This window comes from Balaenoptera musculus, chromosome 11 (assembly GCF_009873245.2).
Source record: "Balaenoptera musculus isolate JJ_BM4_2016_0621 chromosome 11, mBalMus1.pri.v3, whole genome shotgun sequence".
NCBI lineage: Eukaryota > Metazoa > Chordata > Mammalia > Artiodactyla > Balaenopteridae > Balaenoptera > Balaenoptera musculus.
Window position 1 is genome coordinate 2,572,012 of NC_045795.1, and position 6,000 is coordinate 2,578,011.

Genomic DNA, 6,000 nt, shown 5'->3' on the forward strand with positions numbered 1-6,000 from the left:
GCGCTGGGGGCTCAGTGCCGTCTGGGAGTGGGTCAGTCCTGGCTGTCCCTGGGCCTGGCCAAGGGTCCAGCAAAGCGGCAGGCCCCGCTCCTGCTGATGAGTTCTCTACCCATGATCACGCCAGGAGGGAGAAAATAAAGGTCTGGGGTAAACTGATCTGTCCCGCTGCTGTCCCTCTGCCCTGAGCTGAACTGTCTGCCTTCAGCAAAGCCAGAAGAGCAGGTGGCGTTCAGGTACCAATAATCTTCGTCGGGGACAACAACAGAGCAAGAGGCAGCCCTGGCTGACCCAGGGCCAGAGTTGACCTCAGCCCCCACCTGGGGGCCCTGACTCGGTGCCGCCTTCTCAGACGCAGCGTAAAAACGCCACACTCACTGCACTTTCCAAAAGGGTGACCTGGGGAAAAGGGTGCCCGTGTGGTGTCGAATGCTTCCTACCTGTTTCCCTCTTCTGGGTCCCTGCAAGCGTGCAGGGGGCGGAGGGCAGCCCTGAGTGGTCTAGAATACCTTCTCTTCTAGGCAGACCTCTGGCTTTTTCTTTTTCTCCGTGAGCTCCTTGCCACCGTTGTTCATCTGTTCTCTGTCCGGTTCCCTCACTTCTCTGGCGATACTTCCAAAAGCAGGGCTTCAGGTGGTGCTTTGCGATGAGAAGCAAAAGATGTACCACCTTTAGAACCAGAAGGAGGGTCAGAGCTTCCTCTGCTCCCGCCCTTCACGCACCAAGTGCCCAGGGAAACTGTTACCTCCCCCCGTCTGCAGCCATCTGGGTACAGACAAAAACTCCCCATAATTCTAGTTTTGAGAAAAATGTAAAAGACCTAAAAGTATGCTACTACATATGACCTTTGCCACAGGTCTCTCCAAAATTCCTTTTATCAAGTTAAGGAAGTTCTCTTCTAGTTTGCTATTTTTTTTTCTTTTCTTTTGAGTTTTATCTGCAGGTACTGAGATGTTATTAATGAAAAAAAAAAAAAAAAAAAATGAAGGTACAGATTCTAGTGTTGAGCTATCTTTGAATAAAGCTTATTTTGTCCATTCATACGTATATATTCATAAACTGCTAGATTCAATTTGCCAATATTTTATCTGAGACTTTTGCCACTATACTTATAATTAAGATTGATACATAATTTAACTCCTTGCATTTTTCTTATCTGGCTTGAATACTAACCACCTCCATAACACTCTCTTCTTCACGTGAGTTGGCTGGACATTTGAATCTATTGTAGGGAAAAACTAATCTTCATCTACCATAAGAAGAAGCCAATAGATAAAGTAAAATTGATCAGTCACAAAACAGCAGCATAAGAATTGGAAAAAAAAAAGGTAAACATGAGAAAAAAACATCTGGAAGGATTAAAAACGGTTGCCTCCAGGGAAAAGAGTGACAAACTGGGAACTCTGTGCTGTTGCTTTGTTTGTTACAATAACCCTTTTAGCACGACTTTCCTTTTTAAACCACACATATGCATTACTTTGAAAAAAACTAAAGAAAAAATTTAAATCTCACAAAACTCAAGAGATATTTATGGTGCAGAATCTATTTTGAAGTCTGTGGCACCTTCTATTAGTTTTTTTTAATGATTTTTTCCCAGTGATACATACACAGTAGAAGTCATGGGTTTTCTGTCCAAGCTTTTTCCAACTGATGTATTTTGTATTTACTTCCCCGTCTCTGAACATGTGAGGGTTCTTCCCGTGACTTGCGGCTTCCCCAAATACTGGATTTCTCTCCAGCAGATGCTGGAAGACATTTTTTAGCCCCAATTAGAAAGTATGCAATACAATCATCTTTGTACTCATTTCTAAACACCTATAAAGGACTTTTGGTCTGTAGAGGTCAGGCACTGGTTGGTTGGAGCTCCATTTGTATTTCTTTTCTCTTTTTTTTTTTTTTTAACGTCTTTATTGGAGTATAATTGCTTTACAATGGTGTTTTAGTTTCTGCTGTATAACAAAGTGAATCAGCTATATGTATACATATATCCCCGTATCTCCTCCCTCTTGCATCTCCCTCCCACCCTCCCTATCCCACCCCTCTAGGTGGTCACAAAGCACCGAGCTGATCTCCCTGTGCTACACGGCTCCTTCCTACTAGCTATCTATTTTACATTTGGTAGTGTATATATGTCCATGGCACTCTCTCACTTCGTCCCAGCTTCCCCTTCCCCCTACCCGTGTCCTCAAGTCCATTCTCTACATCTGCGTCTTTATTCCTGTCCTGCCCCTAGGTTCATCAGAACCTTTTTTTTCTTTTTTAGATACAGCCACTATGGAGAACAGTATGGAGGGTCCTTAAAATACTAAAAATAGAACTACCATATGACCCAGCAATCCCACTCCTGGGCATAGACTCTGAGAAAACCATAATTCAAAAAGAGTCATGTACCACAATGTTCATTGCAGCTCTATTTACAATAGCCAGGACATGGAAGCAACTTAAGTGTCCATCGACAGAGGAATGGATAAAGAAGATGTGGCACTATATACAGCCATAAAAAGAAACGAAATTGAGTTATTTGTAGCGAGGTGGACGGACCTAGAGACTGTCATACAGAGTGAAGTAAGTCAGAAAGAGAAAAACAAATACCGTATGCTAACACATGAATATGGTTGAAGCTCCTTTTGGCGTCTGGTTGACAGGTCCTGGAGCTTTGCTTGAACAACTAGTTCGCAATACGGTGATGGCTGCTGGAGGGCTCCCTGAGCGATGAGGCCATCAGGAGACACAGCCTGGACCCAACCCGGGCCCCTGCAGACGCTGGTCCACCGTCAGTGTTCATGCAGGGCTGACTCTGGGAAGGGGAGGATACCGGCCCCTTGTAGGATTATCGCCTAAGATCAGAATTCAGACTGGTGGAAGGTAAGCTGAAAAGCAAGCATGACCAGAGGTGTCCTGTTTGGATTGGTTGTTGTTGTTTGCAATGGAAACTGAGGGGGTTTTTTTCTGTTAAAATAGTTAAGGCAGTAGCTTTTAGTTCTGTGGAATTTTAAAAATTTGCTGCTGTTTCGTTTGCATGTTTGTTTCACACCTTGTAACTAAGCCTGGAGTAGATTACCTTTTCTCTAAATTAAAATTTGCTTATTTAATCGGCATTTCAGATTCACTGAAGCAGGACTGCCTGCTCCGGCCCCTCTTCTGTTACTGTTATCCGTAGATACAGTTGAAAAGAGTTTAAGGCAGTAGCGTTTTGCTTTTCACTGAGGACTGAGGTCACAAGCGGTTTAGCATCTGGGAACGTGTGGGGAATATTCTTAAAATCAGGATTTCAGACTCTTAAGAAAGATCTGCTTCCTCCTGCCAACCTTTCGAGGAGTTTGAAAAGTAACCTTGTTTAATTGTGGGGGCCGGCTGGCTATGGTGCACGGAGACTGTGATTGAGTTGAGAGGACGGACGCCAGCTTACGGGAAGCGGGATGATGAGGTCTGGGGACGACACTGACATTCAGACTGTGATTAGGTGGGAGGAAGGGCAGTCACAGTGGCTGTGGCCATACTGGAGTTAATTGGATTAAAGTGTGACTGGTTGGCTTATCTAATTGAGAAAGGAGGCCGCCAAGCAGTCCGATTTGTATTACGTCTAAGAAAGGTTATGATTCGGGGAGCCTGGAGACAGGAGGGAGTTGGTAGCTTTGTGCATCTGGGAGGGGCTGTGCGGGGAGCTGCAGGTTGTCTGTGGGAGGTCCTGAGGGACCCCCGGCAGGAGCAGGACTTGTAGGGAGAGTGTCCCCAAAGAGAACAGCTCTGTTCAGGAACAGTGGAAAGTTCCGGGTGGCTGCTGGATGCCGGGTGGTGTGGGGCGGTGGGAGATTGGCGGGGGGGCCCATTATTAGAGACCTGGGAGGAAAAGGAGGGATTCCCATTTGATCTTAAAGGGAGAGTTGGAGGAGATTTTCAAGGAGCAGAGCGACATTACCAGGTTCCCTTCTTACGAGGATCCCAGGACAGCGTACACAAGATGGACGAGATTGAGAATATGCCGACAGGGCACCTGTGGGCTTTAGGTGGGGAAAAAGCACAATGCCTGGGTTAAGGTAAGTGGTGGGAAAGGAGAGAAACGGAAAACCTATAAACAATCTGGGGGGGGGGGGCGGCGGTCACTGACTACTGTGAAGGATGGCAGTCCAGGAAATCACCTAGATTTCTCGTTTGGCCAATTTGGTGAGCAGTACCACCGCCCTACTTTCTTCTGGGCACGTAGGGTGCCATTTTCTAACCCTCACGTGATACAGGGTTGCTCGTTGAGGCTGTGCTCACAGGCACTGCTGCTTCTAGAAGGGCCAGGCTGAGAAGCTGGCATGTATTTCACAGCCATCTTCTCCAGACAAGATGCCAGGAAGCGCTGGTTTTGGAAATGTTAACGGGTACTCTGTAAGGCGAGAAACATTTAATGATCCAAAACTTCTGCGGAACATGAAATACTCTACCCACCCTTGGAGAGGCACAGCGGGAACAGCACATCAAAGACTCACAACCCTTTTTCGCAGAACATATATTTGGGGGAAAACTGCTGTACAGAAGAGATCTAACCAGACTGAGTATAGTTTTTGCGTCATAAAATTTGGGAGGGGGGAGGATTCTATTATCCAGACCACCTGTGTGTTTTCCTCCAGTGGTAAATTTTACCAGGCAGCTTGGGGGTGGGGAGAGGCGGGAGAGTGCTGGAGGGTGAGGAGGGACGGAAGGAAGTAAGAAGTAGGTGTCTGGGGGAACAGAACGGCCTCTCTGGGGCAGTAGGAGAATCTCTAGGCAGTTTTGAGTCCCATTTGGAGAGCTACGGTCCTGAATTTAAAGGGGGACGAGCCAGCAGCAGCCTTGCCACTTTCTCCAGCAATATTCAGCTGCCTGGGTTCAGGGGACGAGAAGACAGGCGAGGTTTAACCAGGATCAGAGTTCTTTCAGGTGAGAATTACAGGAAGGAAAGGAGCATGAGAGAGTCAGGAATCTGTGACTCTCTGGTGGGCAAGGAGCGAGGAGGCATATGAGTGTATGGTGACACTGGAGAGGTGACGGGGTCTTTGAATGGGGGGGTCTCGAGCTCTCAGAGGGCAGTTAGAGTTTGGGTAATGGAGTTAAGTGACAGGAAAGGAGGGGATTTTGGAGGTTAAGATTTTGAAGATGGGCACTGACGGGTAGTGATAAGAACTGGGTGTGGAGGAGAGGAAGGTCGTCAGGGTGGTGGGTAGGTGATGCGGACGGCATCCAGGACGATGCGGGATGGGGATGGAGGAAGAAGGCAAGTAAGCCAGGTGCCAGTCCTCAAGGATTCAGGAGGACAGGGCACTCCAGAGAGGTCAGCCACAGCAGGGAGAGTATCGCTGGGTTGCATGAGCTTCAAGGGAGCTGGAGTTTTTAAGGGAAACAGAAGAAATGTTTTTGAAACAGCAAGGATGCTCAACCCACTTTCAGACTTTGAGATGACGGGGAGAACGTCTCTCCTTTCGGGGGCCGCAGAGAGAAGTAAGTGGTCCTCGGGGAACAGCAGGTTCCAGGGTGGGGCAAGAAGGCGATGGGAAGCTTCCCAGAGGCAGCCGAGGGTTTGGGAGTCAATGAGCTGCTGCCTTCCAGGGGGTCACAGTGGGGCAGGATGGCTGGATGAGACAACGTCCAGAGCTTATGGGGGTGGGGCCAGTGGGGGATGGAGCCGTGGTGCCCGAGGCAGGACAGGTCTGGTCCCAAGGGAGGGCGGTTGGCTCAGGGTGAGGTCAATGAATTAGGGGGGCCTCACTCTGCTTTGGTTAAAACACCAAGAAGTCAGTTTTATGCTCAGATCCCCTCTGCCCCCTACGCCCCCCAGCAAGGGCTGTGCCCACACTGCTTCTGGGAACTTGAGCGCTGGGCACCAGGGGGACAGACAGATACTGCAGGGATAACTCTTAAGGGAGGGGTAGGAACAGCAACTAGCACGGCCCCGCCCCGCCCGTAACAGACTGATGGGAGCGCAGCTGACATCACAGCCTCCAGGGAGGTACTGGAAGATGCCTGTCTGACCCTTCTCCC